Source organism: Podarcis erhardii (assembly GCF_964252035.2).
Source record: "Podarcis erhardii genome assembly, chromosome: 12".
Lineage (NCBI taxonomy): Eukaryota > Metazoa > Chordata > Lepidosauria > Squamata > Lacertidae > Podarcis > Podarcis erhardii.
In genome coordinates, this window is record NC_138513.1 from 40,848,033 (window position 1) to 40,875,482 (window position 27,450).

General features: G+C 43.1%; 1 protein-coding gene across 1 annotated transcript in view; it reads right to left on the minus strand.

The window, feature by feature from the left end:
• Positions 1-11,999, minus strand: part of LOC309352945 (putative CENPB DNA-binding domain-containing protein 1) — a gene marked incomplete at its 3' end in the record, with an annotated part of 62,996 nt that extends 50,997 nt beyond the window's left edge. The window contains exon 1 of the mRNA XM_081881769.1: positions 11,631-11,999. The remainder of the gene's footprint in view (positions 1-11,630) is intronic.
• Between the last annotated feature and the right edge of the window lie 15,451 nt (positions 12,000-27,450).

Sequence of the window (27,450 nt, forward strand, 5' to 3'; positions counted from 1 at the left end):
AGTTTCATCTAGATCACAAAACTCTCCTCTTCTGCCTTGGTCATACCCCACCTGCAGTACTGTGTCCAATTCTGGGCGCCACAATTTAAGAAGGATGCTGACAAGCTGGACCAGGTGCAGAGGAGGGCAACCAAGATGATCAAGGGTCTGGAAACCAAGCCTTTATGAGGAACGGTTGAAGGAGCTGGGTATGTTTAGCCTGGAAAAGAGGAGACTGAGAGGAGATATGATAGACATCTTCAAATATCTCTGGGGTTGTCACATGGAAGCGAGAACAAGCTTGTTTTCTCCAGCCTGGAAAAGAGGAGACTGAGAGGAGATATGATAGACATCTTCAAATATCTCAAGGGCTGTCACATGGAAGAGAGAACAAGCTTGTTTTCTCCTGCTCTGGAGGGTAGGACTCGAACCAATGGCTTCAAGTTACAAGAAGGAAGATTCCAGCTAAACATCAGGAAAAGACTTTCTGACAGTAAGAGCTGTTTGACCATGGAACATTCTCCCTCAGGAGGTTGTGGACTCTTCTTCCTTGGAGCTTTTAAAGCAGAGATTGGATGGCCATCTGTCATGGATGCTTTAGCTGAGATTCCTACATTGCAGGAGGCTGGACTAGATAACGTTCGAGGTCCTTCCAACTCTACAATTCTATGATTCTGTGATTCTAAGAATGGTAAGTCTTAAGTTTTTTTTTTTTTAAAAAAAAATGCAATTAAGCAACGATGTTTGAAAATCTAACAAAGAAAAAATCCATTTGGAAAAAACCCTATTGATGCAGACAGGTCTGGCATAGTTTAGCCCTGCTTTGTGTTGATGTGGGAGAAATGGCATTCTCAAGAGAGTGATGAAGACCACGCCTGAGTTGTGGGATAACAGTTTGGGGCAATGGTGGTTCGCAATGCATTTTACGACCGGCAGCCCCCTCCTTGCGAGGGGGTGCCCATTTGCACCCCCACATATCAGAAAAAGAAGAAAGAAAAAGTATTACTCCACATAAAACTAACATTGTTTTTTTTCCACCAAAAGCCTTTACAGAGGTTCGTTTTATTGCACAATAAATGCGCAGCTGCTGGTTGCCTTTTCCAGATGTCTTTTGCCCAGGCACGACTTCAGTTGCTGAGCTATCACATCTTGAAAGAGCCTCCTTGCTTTCACTCACTTGAGCTGTTCCGGGGCAATAGGGCTCGGTTTTAGATTGGGCCTCACCATCTTCCCTGGTCCGCCTCCATTACAATCTCAGGCGCGACTGGTGATATTTCACACCTATGTTTTTTAACAGTATTTCTCCCCCCTAGATGTATGGAAGTGAGAGCTGGACCATAAAGAAGGCTGATCGCCAAAGTATTAATGCTTTTGAATTATGGTGCTGGAGGAGACTCTTGAGAGTCCCATGGACTGGAAGAAGATCCATTCTGAAGGAAATCAGCCCTGAGTGCTCACTGGAAGGACAGATCCTGAAGCTGAGACTCCAATACTTTGGCCACCTCATGAGAAGAGAAGACTCCCGGGAAAAGGCCCTGATGTTGGGAAAAATGGAGGGCACAAGGAGAAGGGGACGACAGAGGACGAGATGGTTGGATAGTGTTCTCGAAGCTACCAGCATGAGTTTGACCAAACTGCGGGAGGCAGTGGAAGACAGGAGTGCCTGGCGTGCTCTGGTCCATGGGGTCAGGAAGAGTCGGACACGACTAAACGACTAAACAACAACAACAAGGAGACATAAATCTGAGTGCCAGTTCTCTACTGATCATACTACTACACAGGGGTAATTTTAGGCAGTGAGGGTGGGGTTTTTTTTGGGGGGGGGAAAACTACCTTACAACTCTATGAGCAGCTTAAAAAAAGGATGTGAAACTTCTTGTGCATTTGTTCCTCCCAGGTAGCCGGTGTTCATTTGACTTGTGAAGAAGAAATGGTTTGTGCTTCTGTCCATTGCAAAATGTCTCATCCTGTGCTCCCATGGAGCATAACATCCCATCATGTATATCTGCAGTTTACTAGACTTTATAGTGCTCTTATCAGTGTGCTAGCACAGACCTTTTGTGGAATGGGGGGTGAGGGAATTGTATATAATGTGCCTCGTTGATTTCCCATCTCTTGAAATCTCATGGTTCTTCTCTTCTGCCTCTGCCTCTCTCTCTCTCCCTTTAAAAAAAGTTCTTTTCCTCTCTCTTGTTGATTTCATATGAGTGATTGCTTTAATTTATTCCCCATGCAAGGGCCTGCAAGATCGCTACTCTCAGGGATTGACGATGTATATTGTCTACCTTTCTGGGCTATTTTGCTCCAGAGAGGATACAGAGATGCCGTTTGCATGAAGGATGCCATTTAAAAAAAGAAAGGGGAAAAAGCCTGCACGATGTTGCATTGTGCCTAAGAAAGAGGTGAGCAGGGATACAGGGTGAGTTATTCATAGCATCTGTTTCTCAGGCAGGGCGGAGACCGAACATCACCTCGCTACAAGCTTCAGAATTGGAGTCACATGGGGTCAAGGGGAGCTGAAACACTCACACGCCTATAATCTCTTAAATGCTACGAAAAATGAAATAAAGCAAAATAAATAAACAATCCTTTCAGGCATTGCAGAAAATCTGCTGAGCACAGATCGTGAAACCCTGTTGGGAAATAACACTTGTTCTCAGAAAAGCAGTAATTTATTTTTCGTACTCTTCAGAGATGGTAGCATTGTGGGAAAGTAGAAATGTTGTACGCCTCATGCACAGGACACATTCCTAGAAGGAGTTTAACCCACCCATTCAACGATATTATCAATACTGTATCCTTGTGGGGAATGAAATCTCAGAGGTTCCCCAAGTATTAGCCACCACTTTGAGGGTCTACCAATGTTGTAAGTGTTATGTACTGAGTTGAATAGGAGCCAAAATGCAGCAGTCTGATTGGACCTAGAACACTAGGATTCAGAATGTAGCAGTCTGATTGGACCTAGAACACTAGGATTCAGAATGCAGCAGTCTGATTGGTCCTAGAACACTAGGATTCAGAATGCAGCAGTCTGATTGGTCCTAGAACAATAGAATCCAGAATGCAGCAGTCCGATTGGTCCACAGGAGCCACCCAATCCAGCTCCAGGTGGAAGTGAATCCGCAACCTGATTGGCCTACAGGACAATCCCGGAATTAGCCAATCACATGGGGCCCATTGTGTAAATAATGTATATAAAGCAGACATTCTGGGGGAACTTCCATTCCTCCTCACCACTATGAGCTGAATAAAGAGCATGAAATCCTCTCTCGACTCCGAGTATATTTCAGTAAGGCACTAGGAAAAACCCATACCCGCTGCCCTGCAGGATATCTTTGGAAGAAGAAAAGGCAACACAAATCCAACGCAGAGTCCCAAAATGGTTGGATGGAGTCTTGTACGCTTCTTCCAGCAACTCCTGCAGCCAAGTGGTGTCAAATGTATTGACCTGCTTTCCTCTGGAGCACATCAGTGAGGCGCGGGGGGGGGGTGGTCTTGCTGTCTGGGCAGCTCAGGACCTCCAGACACACTGTCCAGGCTTGCGTCCCAGGAAGGTCACTTTGGTGCCGCAAACACAGCAAAAGCAACGCGAGGGGCAGCAGTTACGAGTTGCCAGTCTCTACAGCCACTGTGATTCTCCAGCGATTTGACTTCACCCCTGGAAGCGCACTCCGCTGTCTCTCAAGACGCCAACGAAACAGGCGGCTTTGTAACAAGGAAGAAGAGCCCTGCTGAATCTGACCAAAATCTTAATTACTACTGTGGGAAGGTTAAGGATAGTAGGAAAGGATATACAGTGGTACATCGGGTTACAGATGCTTCAGGTTATAGACTCTGCTCACCCAGAAATAGTACCTCAGGTTAAGAACTTTACCTCAGGATGAGAACAGAAATCGTGCAGCGACGGTGCAGTGGCAGCGGGAGGCCCCATTAGCTAAAGTGTTACCTCAGGTTAAGAACAGTTTCAGAAAGCCTGGAAAGCTTTCTGGGAAATGATATATAATGAACTGAAAAAAGTATTTAAATATACTTTTCTAAAGAAACCAGAGGCCTTTCTTCTGGGTATGGTTGGCCAATTGGTGTCAAAGAAGGATAGAACTTTTTTTATGTATGCTACAGCAGCAGCAAGAATACTCATCGCAAAACACTGGAAGACACAAGATCTACCCACCCAGGAAGAATGGCAGATACAAGTAATAGACTATATGGAACTGGCAGAAATGACCGGCAGAATCCGAGACCAAGGAGAAGAGTTGGTGGAAGAAGATTGGAAGAAGTTTAAAGTTTATCTACAAAATTATTGTAAAATCTATGAGTGCTAAGGGCAGTGTAAATGAAATGATGGGGTTCTAGCGATTAAGATAAGTAAGAGTACAAAGGGAAAGATAAAGGATGAAAATGAATATGAATGAGCTTGCTGAAAAAACTTTTAAAGTGGAATACAAGAAGGGAAGGTGGGAGGAAGTAAGGAAAATAAGGTTTTGAAGACTATTAAAATGAACCAGAGTTTTCTTTTTAATTTTTTATTACTAGGTTGAATCTTTTTTATGTTTTCTTTTTTTCTCTTTATGATTTTTGGTGTTGTTTGTATTTTTGATGTTTGTTGTTTGTTGTCTTTTTACCTTTTGTAAAACTTAATAAATATCATAAAAAAAGAACAGTTTCAGGTTAAGAACGGACCTCCAGAATGAATTAAGTTCTTAACCCGAGGTACCACTTTACTGAATAAGTATTATCCTTCCTTCACTCATGCTAGTAAGTGATGTAGCAGAGCAGATCAGATTCCCCTCAATATAGCAGGAAGCTAGATTGCAGATTCGTTTGAATCTCTTTAGTTAAGTAATCCAATCTGGCTTGCCCAGATGGATTATTCTTGGTGTCCCCTTTTATCCCTCTTAAGAGAATAAAGAAACAAGAGTCTTTCCTTAAAAGTAACAAGAAGTTTACTCACATTTCAGTTCACGATTTGATCCCTGAAAGGCAGGCTTTGCTTAGTAGTTACATAACAATCTGTGAGTTCATCTCACATGGAGATTGAGCTCATGTGCTGCTGGCTGAGAGCCAGCAGACAGCAAATTTACATTAAGAGAAGAAAATGGCTGCAGGAGAGCAGCATGGCACCAAGAGAGCAGCAAGCAAGAGAGAGATCAAGAGAGAGAAAAAGGCTGCATGACTCGAGTTTTTAATAGAGTCAGTCAGGGCCATGTCCATCGCCCAGATCACATGCAGGGAGAGGAAGCTCCAGACTGGTGGAACAGGAAGTTGCACTGACTGGATGTCCCCTTGCCTGTGCCCACTCTAGGGAAATAAGGAATGTTGTACTTGACTGTTCCAATGGATCACATTCCACAACTACATGATCCTGTGAGCTGCTCTTACAATTTCTTCTCTACTTTTTGATTGTAATTTGGAGTTAAGTCTTCAAGCTGCTTCACATTTTGTTGTCTTACTTCTTTTTTTTATCACCGTTGGCTTTTTTAAAAAATTCTGCAAAGCACCTTGACAACTTTTGTTAGAGGGCAAGCATATAAATAGAAACAATTAAAAAAAAACAACTATTTACCCATCTAACCAATCCCCCTAAATTGTGGCTGTGTAATGTTGACAATGACAAAGAGAGAGCCAAAAGCCTCATAAACTGAAGTTTATTTAACATGGGAGAATATGCTCATGTATGTCAGGCAAGCACCTTCAGCGATGCATTTCAGCTGGCAATTAAAAACATTTCTGTTCACCCAGGCAATTGCGGCTTGTTGACTGCTGCCTCATTTGCCCTCTGTTTACTGTGTTTATCCTGTGATTTATGCTTTGTATATTTTGATGTGGCATAATGAAGCTTATGATATTGTTTAAATTATTACTGTAAACTATTTTGCTAAGCCATGTGAAAAGTGGTATATAAATAGATGAATAATAATGTAACACAGTAATTATTAGTAGGGCTCTGCCGAAATTTTTCAGAAAAGAAGTTTTTGACATTTTAAAAAAAACCTCTTTTTCTTTCTTTTTTTAAAATGCTTTTTATTAAATTGTTCATTGGTTATTCATGTACATATTCCAATTCACACACACACACACACACACACATACATATATATATATATATACACCATATTTTTCGCTCTATAAGACGCACTGGAGCATAGAATGCACTGGACCATAGGAGGGGGAGAACAGGGCAAAAAAAAATTCCCCCTCTCTGCTCAGCGCCCCTTCAGCGAAGCAGCAGGAGAAACAGAGCCCCTTCCATTTCTCCTCCCGCTTCACTGAAGGGGTGCTGTGCATCTCTCCCTCTCTGCTGAAGCCAGGAGAGTCTTGCTCTCCCGGCTTCAGCAAAAGGAACCCAAAGCCTTTGGAGCGCAGCGCGAGTTCCCGCTGCGCTCCAAAGGCTTCAGGCGGCTATCCCTGAAGCCTGGAGAGCGAGAGGGGTCAGTGCGCACCGACCCCTCTCACTCTCCAGGCTTCAGCGAAAGCAACGCGAAGCCTCCAGAGCGCGGAGGGAGCGCTCCACCTGCGCTTCGGAGGCTTCGCGTTGCTATCACTGAAGCCAAGGAGCCTGCATTCGCTCCATAAGACGCACACATTTCCCCTTAATTTTTGGAGGGGGAAAAGTGCGTCCTATAGAGCGAAAAATACGATACCTCAGGTTAAGAACTTTGCTTCAGGATGAGAACAGAAATTGTGCTCCAGCAGCGCGGCGGCAGCAGGAGGCCCCATTAGCTAAAGTGGTGCTTCAGGTTAAGAACAGTTTCAGGTTAAGTACGGACCTCCGGAACGAATTAGGCACTTAACCTGAGGTACCACTGTATTGTGAAGAAATCACTTGTGAATAAATATGGATATTGTCTGGTTTACATATGTATACAGTATATATATATATCGTATTTTTCGCTCTATAGGACGCACCCCCCCACACACACTTTTTCAAATAAATCCCTTGCCTTGTTTCACCAGGCACAAAGGGCATGGTGAATTCTGGGAATCCATTTTCACTCAGTGAAACTTCTCACCATGTGGCCACCATGTCTCAAGTTATATTTTCAACATGCGTGCATTGTGCTCTATAATACAGCTCTGAAACCAGAAACGCTCTTGGCCTCTACAGATCATTAACATGCCTCAAACAGAACCTATGGAGTTATGGTCATGATTTGGCACACATGGCCTCAAGATGGCACCTCAAGTTTTGCACTAAAGATGAGGGAAGGCCAGCAGTTAGCACATTTCGTCTTCAAACGAGAATTAACTAATGAGTAGAACATGTAGCTTTTGATTCAACCCATTTCTAGGAATACACTGGGTGGCAAATTTCAGCTGACTTCCTTCTTGCTGCTACAATTCTGAAGCAATACAAGGGTTAAATCTTGTCAAAATGTGACACTGACATAATGCTCTAGCTTTCCTACATCAGCTAGTGCCCACCTCCCCATATCGGGGACATACCTTCCAAAATTTCCCCAGTGAAAATAGGAACGTCCTATTCCATAATAACAATAATTTTATTATTTATACCCTGCCCACCTGACTGGGTTGCCCCAGCCACTCTGGGCAGCTGGCAGCTCCCAGTAACTTCCACATTGGAATTCTGCCATGGTCAGAGGGATGTGCCTATCTGTCCAGGCACCGGCTGAATTCCTTTTGACCTCCCCCTGCGACTCCCGGCAGGAGAAACAGATGAGGTCCGTATCGGCGATTTTTCCCAGACTGTGAGAAAAACACACCACTGCTTCTCCCTCCTCCCTGCATATCCCCAGGGAGGGGAATCAGACTCAGATAGAAATGTATCTACATGCTTTTATTCCTGTCTTTAGCAGCCATACAGTTAAAGATGTCTGCACTCTTTGAACAACAGAGAGAAACTCAAACTCCACCCATGTACATCCTGTACAGATCATATGACACACACACTGAGCTCACATCCTGTGCTCAGTACGGAGAATGGACTGCCCCTTTCTTGCCATGGCAACAGTCACAAACATCCTGTCTGCCTTTCCAGCCAGCAGCAGCTGGCTTAGCTGCTTCTTGCTTCCGCATTGCTTCTTTATAGTAACAGTGTGCACTAACACCTTCCCGATTCCACACATTCCACACTGCTTCACACATTAAACGCCCGCTTCCGTCTGAGACTCAGGAAACACTGGGAAAGGAAATGAAGCCACCATTGGAGGTGGTAAGAACGAAACTGACCAATCACCGTGCTAGATTCCAACTCCTACTTCACACATTAAACGCCCGCTTCCATCTGAGACTCAGGAAACACCGTGACAGGAAATGAAGGCGCCATCAGGGGTAGCAACGGAACTGACGATTCACCTTGCTAGAGAAGAAACTACAATTATTTTTTTTTTAGTTTCTTCTGCCGTTAGATTCACAAAATGTTTAGGGGTATGCGTACCCTTGCGTACCCCCCCCCCCCGGGGGGGGGAAAGCACTTTGTAACATGAAGAACTGAACTTAAAAATGGAAAAATGAGAAACTGGGAGAAACCAAAATTTACAGAGTCCATCGTCCTTCCATGCTTTCCCCTCACCATCAAGCTCCTTTTTGTTATGCTACTGTGATATCTCTCTGCTGGGGTGGAGAAGGATTTTTCTCAGCTTTTGGTTCTTCTTTCCCTTCCACATGCAGATCATATTCTTCCATTTAATAAGTACATTATTAGGTGCAACATCTGACAGTCACTCCTCTTCCCTTGCCCATATCATGCTCTATTGGGGATATTTCATCCTTGTGTTATTACTTTCCTCAGCACCACAGGGCATTTACAACACAACCACATTAGGAAAGCCCTATATCAGCTACTGAGGGCTCGGCTCCGTTGGACAAAATCAGTTCACATTAACAGTATTGAAGGCACGGGGTATGTAGTATGATTTTTGGCCTTGCGCCTGGAGTTGCAGCACTCTCACAGCATTGAATTGAATTGATGATAGTCATTGTTTGGATGGGGGGGGGGCTTTTATTCATTTCCACAGTCACACAATCCATCAATCAGCAGCTCAACTGGGTTCCACACATTCACAAAAACAAATGAACTGAAAAAGCCTCAAAAACAAAAACGCGACATAAATAGCAAAGACAGAAGCGCAAAACTTAATCTGTTCTGGAAGTCCGTTTGACTCCTGAAATGTTCGAAAATCAAGGCGCAGCTTCTGATTGGTGCAGGCTCCCCGGAAACAATAGCCGACAAGCGCATCAGACGTTCGGCTTCCGGAAAATGTTCAAAAACAGCAACACTTACTTCCGGATTTTTGGCATTTGGGAACCAAGGTACCACTGTACACAACTTTTAGAAGACATCTGAAGGCAGCCCTGTATTGGGAAGTTTTTAATGTTTGACATTTTATTATGTTTTTATATTTTGCTCGAAGCTGCCCAAAGTGGCTGGAGAAACCCAGCCAGATGGGCGGGGTATAAATAATAAAATTGTTGTTGTTGTTTTTGTTAGGTCAGGTCACCTTAAGGCAGGTCCCCAGTTCCTATCAGCCTCAGCCACCATGTCTAAAAATTTGGATGGAACCTCATTGGCTATGTTTGCTTTTTGATAACGGTGACTATCTATAAGAGGGATGGATTCATTATGGACTGCAACAGCACTTCCACCTGTGCTGCTTCTTGCTGCTTCAGAAATCACCCAGGCACAGAAGAAGAAGAAGAAGAAATTGTGTTGGAAAAATTCATGACTGTCATTAGTTCCTCCAGCCACACAGATGAATTGGTAGAAGGTAGCTGCTGCCATAATCACTAGTTGAAAAAGTGGATTTTCAAAACCAAAGCATAGTTTTCTGCAAATATATTTGCAGGAAGTAAAAAAAAAAAGAAGCCAAAAAACCACCCATTTTTTTCATGAAGAGCTGCTGAAGCGTTTATTAGAAAGGAATCTATTAGCAATATGGATCCCATGTTTTGTTTTGTCTTGTCTATATGCTGAAGGAAAGAAAACATAAGGCTCCAGTTCTGCCAACAGTTATACTTTCACATGAAAGAGAAAATTGGGGCATTTCATCTTTGTGGACTACCCCACTGGAATGTTCTTCAGTTTAATTTCCTTCCTTGCCAGCAATTCGTTCAACCTTCAAAAGATGTTTTTGCCCCAGTCCCCCCAAATCTAAGCATAGCACTTCAGTTCATCAGTAATTTGTACTCTTTGAAATATTGGTGATTTTTAACTGATTGATGACTGTTGTGTTTTATGTGAATTTGAACACTCGTTAAGAACAGAATTAGTTGCAGTATTTGGATTAATGGAAGCTATCTTGAATATTAGAAAGGTGGGGGGTAAACAAGAAAATATACAGGATGCACATTGAAAATTTCTAAAAACATGGTAATCAGACACTTGGTTTTGTGAGCGAGTCTAACACTTTTAAAACAAGCTTTGCACTGAAATAATTAACTCTTGTCAAGAATGTCATCTGTCAGATAGTTAGAAGGACAAAGGCTGATTTGGATGGCAGAGTTTGCTGTGGTGTGAAAGGAGATTGTGATGGAAGAACTTTCTTCAACTTTTGACAGTGAGAACTGTTCTAACTCTACAATTCTATGATTCTTTGAAAAAGTTGCAGGCTGTAACAGTAGAGTAAGAGCCATGGAGGATTTCTGCTTGAATCCCAAACTGTGGCTATGGGAGAAACGAGACCTTTTTGGGGTGTTCATGTTGTGAACCCCACCATCATAGGCTCAGATTATATATGTGTGTGTAAATAAACCATTGTTATAAGAATTCTAATTCTTTTTTGTCTCAAAAATAAAATAAATATTCATAAATGTGCAAGGCAAACACACATATAAGTATATAAACCACATGCCTGAAATAGTACAGGAGAACCATCCTGAAGCCATTTTGACTCCCAGGTTGACCTCAAATGTTTCTCTGCAGGGAGAGGGCAGAGGCTTTCCAATTGTCTTTGGACTGTATGGGCTTACACCTCCCCTTTCAAATGCAGTCTGGCAAGTGTCTGTTGCGCTGAGCACACTATCAATATGCATAAGAGATTCAGGAACTAAGTACAATGGTGCCTCGCAAGACGAAATTAATTCGTTCTGCGAGTTTTTTCGTCTAGCGAATTTTTCGTCTTGCGAAGCACGAAATCCCATAGGAATGCATTGAAAATCAATTAATGCGTTCCTATGGTCAAAAAAAGTCCAAAAATTCAAAAAAAAAAAAAAACCACACAAGCTCCCAGATTCTTGCAAACCCCTCCCCAGCTGTTCCCCCAGCCACCCACCGCACAGAAATTCAAACCCAGATTTTTTTTTTTAAAAAAAACCAACATGGCCCAATGGTCACAGAAAATCAAAAAAATTCAAAAAAAACCCCACACAAACTCCCAGATTCTTGCAAACCCCTCCCCAACTGTTCCCCCAGCCACCCACCACACAGAAATTCAAACCCAGAATTTTTTTTAAAAAAACACAACATGGCCCAATGGTCACAGAAAATCATAAAAATTCAAAAAAAAAAAAACCCCACACAAGCTCCCAGATTCTTGCAAACCCCTCCCCAACTGTTCCCCCAGCCACCCACCACACAGAAATTCAAACCCAGAAATTTTTTTTAAAAAAAAAACATGGCCCAATGGTCACAGAAAATCATAGAAATTCAAAAAAAACAACAACAACACCACACAAGCTCCCAGATTCTTGCAAACCCCCCCAACACCAAGTCCTTGAATTCCAAACACCCCAACCCAAAATCCAAAAACCACAAAAAAAGTTTTAAAAGTTTAACTTACCAAACGGATGCAAAAGAAGTTTTGGGAAAGCTTCAAAAATCACCAAAGTCCTCAAAAACCTGAAAAAAGGGCTACCAAACCGCGTGCTATGAGTTGCTCCTCGAAGTCAAGTCGCAACTGCACCTCTTCAAGCAATGCACCCTTGGTTTTAACGGTTTTAAGACAAAGGAAACAAACTTGCAAGACGTTTTCGTCTTGCGAAGGAAGCCCATAGGGAAATTCGTCTTGCGAAGCACCTCAAAAAACGGAAAACTCTTTCGTCTAGCGAGTTTTCCGTCTTGCGAGGCGTTCGTCTTGCAGGGCACCACTGTATTTACCATCTCAAAGGAATGACCAGGCTACCCAAAAAATGCAATCAAGTAAGGCATTATCAGGTATCCTGGCAGACAGGAGAGAAGCAACATCCCCAAATTTCTGCTGGAGACCGCCTCCTTCTGTGATGCATGTATGATTTTTTTTGGGGGGGGTCTTGGGCAACAGGGTGGGCAATTTCAAACATCCATACAAGGGCTTGTGCACCTTTGATCAGGGTTCTCCTGCCTCCTGCGTGTAGTGAGTGGATACCATGTTGCAACCGTTTATTTTCCTTTAATAAAGACCAGGCTTACTAATCGCTTTGCTTCTCAATATATTCTGGTTTGGTCTCTGTTATTTTCTCCTACCAACAGGGAACGCACTTAAGGACTCTGTACGGGCTCTGGAATACCCCACAAGGGAAAAGGAGCAGGGTTTTGTTCCCTTATAAAACCATATACCATAAAGACACCACGGTCTCCACTGTGCCTCATTTCCAAAAGGAAGCATGAATCCTGGGTGAACACCAGGAGATAGCTATTATGTATGTTTTCCCCAACGCAGAAAAAAGAAGAAGAAGTAAACAACTTATGGTACTTGATTTTGCAAAAATAATCTGGGTAGGGACTGTTGCTTGATTTTCTGAACCTACCCCACTATCGAGCCTCGTTTTCTGAACCACAGTGACTCCTTGGTTTTTCCGGATAGTCAATTTTAGGTCCACCTCCCTTTCTGCAGAATAACTTCTCCTTCACCACATCTCACTCCTCTTTCTCTCACCTGCAGGCAGTTCACAGATTGCCATCACAGCTGACCTTTTCCACTCAAGTTTTTCTTGTTGGACACAAATAGTATCACTTGCGGCTGTTATAGGCAGTGTGAGGGCTTTGAGAGACAAGTTTCCATGACTACCCTTATGTTCAGTGGTGCCAAGTAAATGTTGTTAGTCTGCAGCTACTTATAAATCCCGAGTTTTCCCACATACCTTGTGGTGATGTGTTTCCAGAACTCCAAAGAGTCCATTGTTAGACTGATGGCATTCGTTAATTAGGCACAATCGGGCCTTAATGGTTCAGTGCTGTGTTTAACCTTACATAAGCAGTATCTGAAACTAATAATGAATGGGAAAATATTTTGATTTTGGGATATGATCAGGATGCTGAAGGAGCAACCTGAACACCTGGTATAATGTGGGAACAAGAGTTTGAAATCTAGTGCTACGTCTGATTTGTACCTGCTTCATCTCACAGGGGTGGCTGTGCATGACGAAACAGCATGAGAGAATTTTAACCATAAATGAAAGAGACTATTTACCTTGCTTTGTTTAAAATCTACCCCATATCCAAGGGAAGCTGCAAGCTCAAATGACATGTACAGCTCTGCCCAATAAGAATGTGTTATGAACAGCCAGCCCTGTGATTCTCTGCATGCATCTATCAGGCCATAGAGAAAAATATTCTGTGTACGTATGCTGGGCCATAGTTTAAACCATAGTTTAAAACAACCCATGGTTTAATGTGAATGAGCAGCATGCGGGTGGCGCCGTGGTCTAAACCACTGAGCCACTTGGGATTGCCGATTGGAAGGTCAGCGGTTCGAATCTGTGCGAAGGGGTGAGCTCCTGTTGCTGTGTCCCAGCTCCTGCCAACCTAGCAGTTTGAAGGCACACCAGTGCAAGTAGATAAATAGGTACCGCTGTGGCGGGAAGGCAAATTGCGTTTCTGTGCACTCTGGCTTCCATCATGGTGTCCCGTTGCGCCAGAAGCGGTTTAGTCATGCTGACCACATGACCTGGAAAGCTGTCTGTGGACAAACGCCTGCCCCCTCAGCCTGAAAGTGAGATGAGCACCACAACCCCATAGTTGCCTTTGACTGGACGTAACTGTCCAGGGGTCCTTTACCTTTTCTTCTTTTTTTTTTTACACACCATACAAAAGTTCCCTGGGCAGCATTTCCCAATTCCTGCTGTTTCTGTGTTGCATGTGAAACAAGCCGAAATCTGGCTTGTTTTGTTGTCTGAACCCAGGCAGAGGGCAGGGATGGAAAGGAAGGGGGGAGCAGAGCAAGACACAAGGAGTATGTATTTTTTTAAAAAATGCTTTGTGTACCCTCTTGCCCCTTTCTAAAATTTATTTACTGGCCTGTGCTTTTCTTTTTGTAAATCTACCAAAGAATAGAATAGAATAGAATAGAATAGAATAGAATAGAATAGAATAGAATAGAATAGAATAGAATAGAATAGAATAAGGAGTAAGGGGTTTTCTCAGGTTGGTGGAGAGCATGTGTGCTGTGTTTCATTGTTGAAGTGGTAGTGGCATTTACCCTTCTTCTGACAGGAAATGGGGGGTGTGTGTGTGTGTGTGTGAGAGAGAGAGAGAGAGAGAGAGAGAGAGCGCGCGCGCGCAATAATGGGAGGGTCAATGGGGTGTGTGAGAGAAATGTCCCTATTTTCATCTGAGGAATGTGGGGGGGGGGTATGGTGCTTTAATAGGAAACTGTTTTATTTAGAAACATATTTTTTTTCTGGAAGCAAGTAACATGGACATAAATGCTCAACTTGTGCTACACTCCTGTACATGACTTTTCCATCATGTGAAAGTTCAGATACAACGCAGGAACATCAGGGAAACGGAATAAACAGAATAAACTTCTGTGTGAATGCAGCCTTTATTTTGGCAGTTAATAAACTGTGGCTCAGTGTTACATTTCAATCCAGTACAGTTACCTAACTGTGGTTTGCTCACAAAAAGAAGCCAGTATCGTGATGTGGTGTCCGATCTTTTAAGAAGGTTGTCACTTTTTCACACAATTTAACCAGTTGCTAATGTAAATTATGTAATAGGGTTTTTAAATAAAATAAAATAAAATAAAAATAAAGGGATATTTCACCAATAAAGCACACCCTTTCTTGAAAAACCGCAGTGTGCATTTTAATCCTGAGTCAGAGAAAGGCGAACATTATATCCTTGCACCAAGGAGAGTGCTGAACTAAAGATGACTAATTTCACTAGATTTGTCCCATCAAGTTCACAGGAAGCCATGATTGTCACCATTTAGGATTATTGTTATTCCTCTCCTGATTTAAAAACTGCTCTGCCCTCAATCTCATAGAAGACTTGACCTTTTCCCTCCATCTCTTTTCAAAGACAGGCCAAATGACTTTGGGTTTTCTTTCGTTCGCTGTGTCTTACAGCAGTGTACGTCAAGCACGCCGAAATAATTCACCACCACTGTTGTAGATAATATTCATGCCAATAATGAGTCTGACAATCCAGAGGGATTCTCTCATGCGAGATGAAATAGCTAAAGTGGTTCCGTGAAATATTGCTTCCAAAGGAGAGCCTGAATGTCAATATATAGATACACACATCCATATGGGCATTGTGCTGTGCCAGATGCGGCTCAAAAACATTTTGTTTGTGCTGACTAAATCTCTCTCTCGAGCCGCAGTTGACAAATGGGATCTGCAACAAAGTGTTGCAGAGTGGCCCCTGGGGTTAAATTTACGGCATGTAATGCCTTAAGAGAGAATATTATGAAAATGATATACAGGTGGTACATGACCCCAGTTAAGCTTGCAAAAATCTATCATTTGCCCGATAATAAATGTTGGAAATGTAAAGAAACTGAAGGTACATTCTTTCGCCTTTGGTGGACGTGCCCAAGGATTAAGGCTTTCTGGGAGATGATTTATAATGAAATGAAAAAGGTATTTAAATATACCTTCTTGAAGAAGTCAGAGGCCTTTCTCCTGGGCATGGTTGGCCAATTGGTGCCAAAGAAGGACAGAACTTTTTTATGTATGCGACAACAGCAGCAAGAATACTTATCGCAAAATATTGGAAGACACAAGATCTACCCACTCTGGAAGAATGGCAGATGAAGATGATGGACTATATGGGACTGGCAGAAATGACCGGCAGAATCCGAGACCAGGGAAAAGAGTCGGCGGAAGAAGATTGGAAGAAGTTTAAAGACTATTTGCAGAAATACTGTAAAATTAATGAATGTTAGAATGATGTTGGACAGAAATTAAGTGGTTTCCAGCTGTAATGCTTAAGAGACATGGAAAATAAGGTTTTGAAATATGTAAAAATTAATGGTGAGGATTTGCTGAACTAACAATTTGAATTGGAATATAAGAAAGGGAGGTATGAGGAGGTCTGGAAAACAAGTTAAAAGAAAATAAGTAATTGGAAATTCTATGTGTTTTTAGTTGTTTTTTTTTGTATTTTTGTATTTTTGTTGTTGGTTTTTTTTTTGTTTTACATTGTATTATTCTTGAAAATTTCAATAAATATCCTATAAAAAACAAACAAACAAAGTGTTGCAGAGTGGAATGCTCACTGTTCAAAGATTCCAACCACACCATTCCATCCCAATGCCTTCCTACTGTATGGACCTGAATATAAGCTGCACTCCCCCCCCCATCCAAATTTTGACTGTGAAAAGTTAAAATGCGGCTTATATTCAGAGTGGGGCGCTGAAACTGGCTTGGGGAACGGGGCGCCGAATGCCGTCGCCGGACACCCCCCGTCCCCCGTGGTAGTGCCGGGAGGCGGGCCGCTTCCTCAAATAAGCCTTGAATTTTAAAGGTGTGGCTTATTTGTGGGTGCGCCTTATAGTCGGGCCAATACGGTACTTTTCTGTGCCCCCCAAACTATCAGTCTGCATTTTATGGCCACTGCATATGCTCTCAGTCCTCATGAGGTTTTCTGGGGATGGAACCCCCCTCACCACACACACATCATGGGCTGTTCCAAAATACCTTTTCGTACTTGTGTACTTGCATGGGTGCTGTTGCTTTTGGTTCTATAAAGAACAACACACATAAGTGGGGCATTAGAAATATAGGGGATAAGAACTTCTGTCCAACTTGTATCCAATGCTAGCTCTATTCAGAACAGAGTTAATTGACATTACAGTGGTACCTCGGGTTACATGCATTTCAGGTTACATACACTTCAGGTTACAGACTCCGCTAACCCAGAAATAGTACCTCAGGTTAAGAACTTTGCTTCAGGATGAGAACAGAAATTGCGCAGTAGCGGCGCAGCGGCAGTGGGAGGCCCCATTAGCTAAAGTGGTGCTTCAGGTTAAGAACAGTTTCAGGTTAAGAACGGACCTCCAGAACGAATTAAGTTCTTAACCCGAGGTACCACTGTAAAGTCGTACCTTGGAAGTTGAATGGAATCCATTCCAGAAGTCGGTTCGACTTCCAAAGCGTTCGGAAACCAAAGCACGGCTTCCGATTGGCTGCTGAAGCCCCGTCGGACGTTCGGGTTCCAAAGAATGTTCGCAAACTGGAACACTCACTTCTGGGTTTGCGGCGTTTGGGAGCCAAAACATCTGAGTACCAAGGTGTTCAGGATCCAAGGTACGGTTGTATTATTATTACGGCTGTATTATTATTATTATTATTATTATTATTATTATTATTATTATTACTTCTCCTGGGACCATGTTGATTGTTTGCTTTGTGGCTACAGGCTGAAAGCTTGTACAAAAACGTCAAGCTTTTGATTGCTTTTCAGCAACCAGATTAAAACTGATATGATAGTACTAAATCCGTAAGGTGCTGAACGAGGTATCATCTTTGTTATGTACTGAAGTTCTCACCCTGGGCCAGCAGGGGGATACTGTTGATAGTTTTCACTCAGGTCCACATATGCAAATAAGGAATTGAAAGTGATGTTCAGTGATTGGATAGTTACAGAAAGTTGTTACTGTTGCTTTGTAGTTGAGCTCTATATAAGCAGGCTGGCTGAGCCCTTCAGTTCAGTTCTCTTCTGGCCTGTGAATAAACAAGAGCTGTCTGAAGAATCGCTGTGTCGTCTGATATGTTCACCCACAACTTAACAATCTTTGTTGGGTTTTTGTGTTGAATATTGTCACAAGCCTCAAGACCTTGGGCTGGGTTCATAAAAGCAGGGAGTTCTGTTACTGTTCAAATAATACGAAGATTGTCTGAGGCATCGAAGGGTGGGTTTACATTTGAATTAAACGCCTGGGAGAGGTTTCAGAAAGGAGAAAGCCAGGTTGGTCATTAACATTGAACTGTAATTTGTTCCCCCCCCCTAGTGTTATTTTTTAATGAATCATAGAATCATAGAGTTGGAAGAGACCACAAGGGCCATCGAGTCCAACCCCCTGCCAAGCAGGAAACACCATCAGAGCACTCCTGACATATGGTTGTCAAGCCTCTGCTTAAAGAAGGAGACTCCACCACACTCCTTGGCAACAAATTCCACTGTCGAACAGCTCTTACTGTCAGGAAGTTCTTCCTAATGTTTAGGTGGAAGCTTCTTTCTTGTAGTTTGGATCCATTGCTCCGTGTCCGCTTCTCTGGAGCAGCAGAAAACAACCTTTCTCCCTCCTCTATGTGACATCCTTTTATATATTTGAACATGGCTATCATATCACCCCTTAACCTCCTCTTCTCCAGGCTAAACATGCCCAAACATGAGTTCAAGACTGAGCTGACTCACCTTGCAGGTGCCGCTGCGACTGAGGATGACTCCACATTCTCAAAAGACTTGAAAGCATGCAGAAGAGAAACTAACCCAACTCTCAGCTTTCTGCGTGTACCAACAGAATTGGGAGAAAACACAGAGATATATCCCTATTCCTCCTTAGGCTGATGTAGTCTTTTCAGCTGTACTCTGGTCTGCTAGTGTGTTCTTAGTATCTATCCCAGAACGATTTGGTCTGTGAATTTGGCTCAACAATATTGTTTAATTTTTTGGCTTTAAACGTCTCCCTCTCTCTCTCTCTGGATATCATTTTATTGATTTTCCAAATATAACAAAATGGGGGGGGGGGAGAAAGGGGAAAAAATCATAACCAAATTAAACCATAAAATTTTTGGTCGACTTTCCTCCACTCCCTCTCTTGGTTCCATTATAATATACTTGTTCATGCACGTCCATAAAATCTTCTTCATCTTATTACAAGTGACTTTTAAAAGTTATACTAATGTAAGAATCTATACACAAAGCGTGCTCTGGTCCATGGGGTCATGAAGAGTTGGACACGACTAAACGACTAAACGACAACATACACAAAGCTTAAACCAAAATGCATTAAACAGTTGCCCTTTTTTGTAATAATTTGTCCTGCATAGTTCAGTAATTTATTTTGCCAATCTTCTTCTTTATCTTCTTTTTTATCTTCTTTGGCTGAGGCTTCTTCGTTCCATAGGGCTTGCTGGTCTTGGCCTGGAATCCAATCTCGCAAAGTATTTCACTCAAAGAATCCATTAAGTCCTATAAATCTCAATATCATAACTTCATTTTTTTTTTAACAACAATCATTTCCTACACTTTCCTCAGATCTTTAGAAGTCTTTCTGAAATATACTCGGAGTCGAGAGTGGATTTCATGCTCTTTATTCAGCTCATAGTGGTGAGGAGGAATGGAAGTTCCCTCACAATATCTGCTTTATATACATTATTTACACAATGGGCCGCACGTGACTGACTAATCCCAGAATTCTCCTGTGGGCCAATCAGGTTGCGGATTCACTTCCGCCTGGAGCTGGATTGGGTGGCTCCTGCGGACCAATCATACTGCTGTATTGTTCTAGGACCAATCAGACTGCTGCATTCTGAATCCTATTGTTCTAGGACCAATCAGACTGCTGCATTTTGGATCCTATTCAACTCAGTACATAACACTTTCCCCAAGCCTTTTTGATAATTTTGCATGGCCACCACATAAGGTAGCCTTGTAAACCTTTTGCCCTCCCTACTTTTTTCCCCTCTGGCACATTCAAAGCCTCCCAAATCATTTCACACGAGGTACCATCTTTATCAGTCAGGTCCTCCCATATCATTTCACACAGAATTCCATTTTTTTCTTTGACTATTTTTACTTTCCCTTGTATTTTCCTCAGACCTCGTTTGTCTACCAGTCCCAGCTTTTAAACTTCTCAATAGGCACTGCTTAGAAGTGTTATAAGAATGACCGCTCCCCGCTTAAAACGGGGGGCGCCCTTTGCGTGGACGCGTGCAGCCCTGGATCTGGAGTGGCCCCATCAGCATAGGCTTTGCCTTCCCTCAGGTGGGATACCTGGAGGTCCCCGCCTACCCCAGTGAGTTGTCCAATCCCACCTGGGGGAAGCGTTGCCAGGGAAACCAGGCCAGGTAGGGGAGGGATTACCTGCCCACACAATAGAGGGTGGATCTTACCTGGTAATCCTCACTTGGCTCCAGAGCTTCTCCCACCCTACCCACCCTCAGTTAATGTCTTCTTTTGCAGGTTAACTTTTCTTCATAGGTTTTGCAGGTTAACCTTTCTTCACAGGTATGCGGGCGCTGCTACGTTAAGGTCGCTGTTAAAGGGCCGGAAAGGAATTTCCCTGCATTGGCAGGTTTCGCCTTTCCCGTAGCAAAACGTCACAACTTTGGTGGTATCAGGCCTTGGGCGGAATCCTTTAGTCCATCTTCCTCTTTGCGGCGGCGATACCAGGGTTCCCCGTTAAAGGGGTTTCTGAAGGGAGGCTTTGACCGTACGCCGAAAGGTCGTCATTGCTCTCCCCTGCGGCGGCGGAGGCGTAACGGGGGCGGCTATCTCTGCTTGAACATATGTTCTCCAGAGCCAGCCCTTCCCCCCACACACACACTGGATAACTCTGAAGCTCCCTAGGTCCCCGGCTGGGGACTGGGGAGGGAGAACGTCCAATGCCTGAGCCAAGGTCTACCCACATTTGAAATTTAATAAAGTTGTGGCCAATTTAATCCCATAGCACGTTGTCTAGAGTCGTTATTCCACATGACGGGGGGTGACCACTCGGGATCTGGGGACTCCGCCTGTCCACGCAAAAAACTGCACCTTTTCCCTTATGGGGTATCCAAGAGCCTGTGTAGAGTCCTTAAGTGGGTTCCCTATCAGTAGGAGAAAATGACAGACGCAAACCAGAGAATAGTGAGAAGCAAAGCAGCTAGTAAGCCTGATCTTTATTCAACTGTTGCAACAGGGCCCTCACTCACCACATGCAGAAGGGAGGAGGAACCCACAACAATGGTGTGCCAGCCCTTATATAGACTTTTGAAATTGCCCACCCTGTACCTCAAGACCACCCCCAAAACATCATACATACATCACAGAAGGAGGTGGTCTACAGCAGAAATCCTGTTTGCCAGGAAACCTGATAATGGTCACTGATTGCCTTACCTGGGCAGCCTGGCCATTCTTTTGTGATGGTTAATACTTTAGTTCCTGAATCCAAGTCACAGGCTCACCCTATTCATACACGAATATGCCCTTAAGACAGGATTTGTAAGCAATGGGGAGGCAATGGGGAGGCTTTCCTCTTTCCTTCCTCCTTGCAGAGAAATATTTGAGGTCAATTTGGGAGAGTCAAAATGGCTTCAGGATTGCTCTCCTGTACTATTTCAGACACGTGGTTTACATACTTATGTATGTGTTTGCCTTGTACATTTAGGAACATTTAATTTATAGTTGAGACCTTAGAATTGTTATAACAGAAGAATGAATCAAACTGAAACAATCCTTCTTGCCCTCTGATTTAATAATGAGATTGCCATGAGCATCTATTTCATAATGTTTTAGTTTAGTTTTAATTGTATTGGCTGTTTTTAAAACAAACAAAAACAAACAAACAAACAAACAAACATTTTTTGCTGTTTTAATTTTGCATCGCCTTGAGATGATTCTGTAGAAGGTGCTTAATAAGTTAATGATAATAATGAAGTTTATGCTGTGTTCTTCTCCGACACACAGGGACGAGGCAGAAATTCAAAATCCAAATACCTGACAACTTCCTGGTCAGTGAATGGTGTCCCATTCACTGAAATATATGGATCTGAATGGTTAATGGATCTGCTGCTGAGTTATGATTTATTTTTCCTGTCTCAAGATGGGTTTGCCAAATCTGACTGCAACTACTATGAGAAACTGAATTTTATCACCTATTTTGCAAAATGTCATTTTTAGGAGCTGGAGGAAATTTGCAAGCAGCAGCTCTGAAATGCAATGGCCTCAAACATATTTGGGTTTTAATTTGTTCTTTAGACTTGTTTGGAATAGATACACAGGGGTACATGGTAGGAGGCGTGGCATGTGAGTGTGTTCGTTAAGAACAGTGCTGGATTTACATATAAGCTAAACAAGCTATAGCTTAGGGCCCCACTCTCTTGGGGGCCTCAAACAAAATTGAAAGGAGAAAAAAACCCTGGATGTATATTTCCAACATATAAGATAAAAAACAAATAAAATAAAACCTACATACAGCAACAGTGTTTTGTGTTGTGTAGGCTCTATGATCGTATTTCAGTTCAAAAATTACTTTGATAAAATACGTATTTTGTTATGTGCAAATGGCTTAAATACCTATTAGGTCCATAAATTACTATATATCACGTTCAACACAAAAACAGCGACAATTTGTTGTTGACAAAGGACAGCTGGACATATAAAGGGCCCCATTACCAGGCAGAGGGCCTTCTCAGTAGTGGTGCCTGCCCTGTGGAACGCCCATCAGATGTCAAAGAGATAAACAACTACCTGACATTTAGAAGACATCTTCAGGGAAGTTTTTAATGTGTAACATTTAAATGTATTTTTAATCTTTGTTGGAAGCCGCCCAGAGTGGCTGGGGCAGTCCAGCCAGATGGGCGGGGTACAAATAAATTATTATTATTATTATTATTATTATTATTATTATTATTATTATTATTCTATAGCTTAGGGCCTCATCAAACCTAAATCCAGCCCTGGCTAAGAATGAAAAGCATGGTGTGCTTAAGTTTGTATGGTTGTGAATGTTGCATTAGTTGTAAAGGTCATAAGCACTGGTATCAACTTCATGGGGCCGTGTGTGCTTCAGCAACCACAATAATATATTTGTGGGCACCAGGCCCCCCCCCCCCCAGCCAATGGGTGTAACAATCTCAGGCAGGCAAGCAAGCTCCGATAAGAATTAATGAATTTCTGGCAGTTTTAGGCTACATTTATTTACAATTATCATCCAGAGAGCGGCTCCGAGCCTGCCACTCTCAGCTATGAGTTGGTCACTCTGAGTCTCTGCACCTTTCACAGCACAAAGGGCACCAAAGTCCAGCCCTTCCTCTCTTGTACTTCTGTTGCATTTTAACCCTTTCAGATCTTCTGGTTCGGGGAGAAGGTGGGTGGACTCCCCTCCCCCACTCTCACACGAAGAGCCCGCTAAACGCTGCCTCCCTCCTGGTTGCATAGCAACCCCCTCAAAGCCATCTATCTCCTCCCCTCCCTCTGCCTGCGGGCTTTCCGAGTCTGCTGCTCTATCTGAGTCTGGGAACTCTTGATGAAGCGGGACCCAAACTAACCCACTCCTGCTCTGTCTTTGGCTGCAATCCCTCGTTTCCAGAGTCAGACTCTGGCTCCCTCTGTATTGGCATTCCTTCATCTCCGGAGTCAGACTCATCCCAGGCGTTCAATCCAACCACGTCCCTGACAATGGGTAGAGTTGAAACCATTCCCTGCTGTCCCCTTCTCTTCACATGAGAGAGGAGGAGCTGCAGTGTCTGGCTCTGTTTACTTTTCCTCTTCCGCCTCTTCCTGGCCCATGAGGGACACAGAGGAAGAGGAGCTTCCGCCTCCGGCCGATGCATGGGACGTCACACGCACTCCATGCAGGCACGCACATGCAATGGTGCAAGTCCGTGCTACATTGCCGGCACCCACAATCTTCGTCGCGAGATGGCACTTACAAGCTTCCTTCCAGCTCAGTTGAAAGCAATGTTCTCTGTGGCATACCTGACACTGCAAGCCAATGCCTGTCTACTCAGAAGCAGGTCTCACTCAGTTCTGTGGGGCTTACTTCCGGGTGAACAGATACAGAATTGCTGCCTCCAAACACATCTCACTGGGATGAAGCTGCACAGTGTCCGAGGTGTCCAAACCACAGAACAATTCCCATGGAAAAATACTCAAAGGGAAAGCCGAGAATCTGAAAATGCTGATCTATTAATAGCACCTGAGCTGCTGCATATGCCTTCCTTCCTGATGGAATCCATTATTGCGGCTTATTGATCAAAGTGCATGCTTTTGAGAGCACAGATGTGAGTAACTGATTATCTCCTTTTCAACACTATTCCTTCAAGAAGGAAGAATATATAAGAGCTGAGTTCACCCCTGATGTAACTCCAGCTGACACCAGGGAGCTTCTGCCTGGAAATTATATTCATCCAGTAGGCTTAGATTGGATGCAGATTGTTAAGTGTGAATATGTGATGCAAAGTATACTAAATTGGGGTCATTAAAACTACAGCGACAAAACAAGCTACTAATGGGAGACTCTATTATGATGCCATTAAGGTCCTTGCCAGGATTACTGTGGCTTCAATAGCAGTTCTGTACAGTATTCTCATTTGCTGGATTTAAAAACACAGCACACCGTACTTTTCTTGAATTGACAGAAGAGAGGATAGCATGGTCAGAGTTTGTCTCTCCCTCCTGCGGGTGCTTTTCTTCAACCAGACTTGGGCAAAGGGGGCGCACTCACATACTGATCGCTTACAAAGAGCACCCCAGTGGCCATGAGAACAACAGATACAAAATACTTAGGGAAGAAATGAAGAACAAACACCACACACGGGCATTATAGGTTAACACAGTCGTTTATTTCACCCACACCTGTGGGTTAGAAAATCTTTCAACTACAATGCGACTACAAAGGGCTTTAGGCAATATCTGATAAACCTCAACGGCAAATTTCACAGGGTGAAATGAGCAGGAGTGCTACAGGAGAGCGGGAGAGGGAGGAGCCTGGCGTGATTAAATAATACAGTCGTACCGGGGAAGTCGAACGGAATCCGTTCTGGAAGTCTGTTCGACTTCCAAAACGTTCAGAAACCAAAGCGTGGGTTCTGATTGGCTGCAGGAAGTTCCTGCAGCCAATTGGAAGCCGCAGAAGCCCTGTCGGACATTCAGCTTCCAAAAGAACATTTGAAAACCAGAACAGTCACTTCCGGGTTTTGATCGTTCGGGAGCCAAAATGTTCGAGAACTAGGCTGTTCGAAAACCAAGGTACAACTGTGTAGGGAAAATGCAGGTCCAAAGGCTTCTGTTTTGGCTTCTGAGCCTTTAATAGATACTTCATACGTTTTTTTAAAAGAAGATTCCCATCCTTCCCAAAAACAATTTTTTAAAAAGCAAAGGTCAGTTCTGTAGAAATTAACTTCAGATTTAATTTGTATGGGTTCACTGGATGCATTCCACCTTTTGTGTTTATATTTTAAATTATGTTCCTTTAAAAAAAAATTACAATTCTTCCTTTTTGAAAATAAAATGCCAAATTTACACCAGAAAAATTCTCCTCAATTTTGTAGTAAATCACCTGAATGTGTCTCTGAATCAGTATCTGACCTACAGCTTCAAAGTGCTGAATATAAACCTTTTTCTTTAGAAAAACCCAGGCCTGCCTTTTACATTTTGTGCCGCCCTGCTCTCCTCCTTCATAGCTGTGGAAAGTTTACGTCTCCAGTACAAGAGTGAGCTGCGTCTTGTGCCCTGTGCCAAGTCAACCTTCCTTGCTCGACTGTTCGACAGCTGACCTGTGCTTTGCCTAGCCTTGGCAAGCCAGGGGCCTCTCGCGGACAGAGCGGCGTTTGTCTCAGAAGCATGTTGGACTTGGCACATACCTGAGATTCAATTCCAGTTTCAACTACCACCTTTCAGGAGCGGTATAAAAGAGACAGAAACTGCATCTGAAGGAGGAAAAACAAGCCAACCCCCATTGCCGAAAAAAGCCGTCGCAAGCAACGCTTGTTTATACACCGGACAAAAGTGCCTTTGCTGCCTTGAACACTACTCTGGTTGTAAATCTTTTGTAGAAATATATATGTATCAATGGACAAAGTGTTACAGTCTTCTGAACGAAGCAGGGCTGCCTGAGCTAAAATATAGGTATGTATGTCACCTTTAATAATCAAACACACCACAAAATGTCCCGTCTGTTTTATAGGCAGGTTAACTGTACAATGTGGTCATCTCTTTCACAGCACAGCCCTTTCCTCCTGTGGATCCATCACTTCGGTTTAAGCGCAACAAAGCTGATATTTAGGCGATGCTTTTCTTTAGGAACGCGGTTGGTTCCAGCTCAAGTTCTCCCCGCAGCATTTCGACAAAAAAGACAGCCGGGCGGGGAATTTGCAGGAGCTCTTTAGAGCAGACTACATGTGCATAAATCAGGGGTTGGTTGTCTCCCTTCAGCTCCCTATGTGACCTCACAAACACCCATACAAGGAAACTGTTTTTCTGCAAAGAGGTGGACCGCAGTCATGAATCCTGGCGGGCCTCTCGGGTCAGGAGTCTGTGTGTGGTTCTGCAGGAGAGAATGTGTGCCATGTACCCCAGCAGAGATGGTCTTCAGGGCATGCCATGAAAGGTGTCTGTACACTGTTTTTCACTGTGCCAATATAAGCAGCAAGGGAGTTATGGGGCAGCAATAGGGTTCTGTGTCCCATCAATTCTAAAAAAAAATTAAGCTGGAGGAATTGAGGTACAACCAAGAAAGAAAGAAAGAATATAATATAATATAATATAATATAATATAATATAATATAATATAATATAATATAATAATAATTATTTATACCCCACCCATTTGGCTGAGTTTCCCCAGCCACTCTGGGTGGCTCCCAATCGAGTGTTAAAAACAATACAGCATTAAATATTAAAAACTTCCCTAATGAACAATGAAAGCACAGCATACCCTCCAATATTTCCCCAATAAAATAGGGATGCCCTATTACATTAACAACAACTTCCCCCAATGAAAACAGTGTTGTCCTATTCTGTTGTTGTTGTTGTTGTTGTTGTTGTTGTTGTTGTTGTTGTTGTTGTTGTTACCCCACTCATTTGGCTGAGTTGCCCCAGCCACTCTGGGCAGCTTCCAACATATATAAAAACATAACAATACATTAAATATTTAGAAACTTCCTTACACAGGCCTGCCTTCGGATGTCTTCTAAAGGTTGCATCTTATTGGCTCGGGGGTCGCATAACTCCGTACCGTCCAATATTTCTCCGATAAAAATGGGGATGACAAAGGCTTGGTTACTTAGTTCCTCCCAAAATGAGGGGAGGTGGACATGGCTAAGCCTGGCAGGACAGCTTACTCTGTGGTATTAACCCCTTCATGCATTAATTAGACTTCAGCATGCCTGCTATCTGAGGCTGGCTATCCCACAAGTTCTACAGTTTAACTATGCACCTCATGAAGAAGTGCTTTCTGTCTTGAATCTTCCATATTCAGCTTCATTGGGTGGTCCCAGGTTCTAGTGTTATAAGGGAGTGAGAAAAACTACTCCTTATCCACTTTTCCTAAACATGCATATCAACCGACCCAGACCTTGCAATCATCATTTGAGGCCCTTCTTCATGTGTCTCCTCCATCAGAGGTCCAGAGGGTGGCAACACGAGAATGGGTCTTTTCTGAG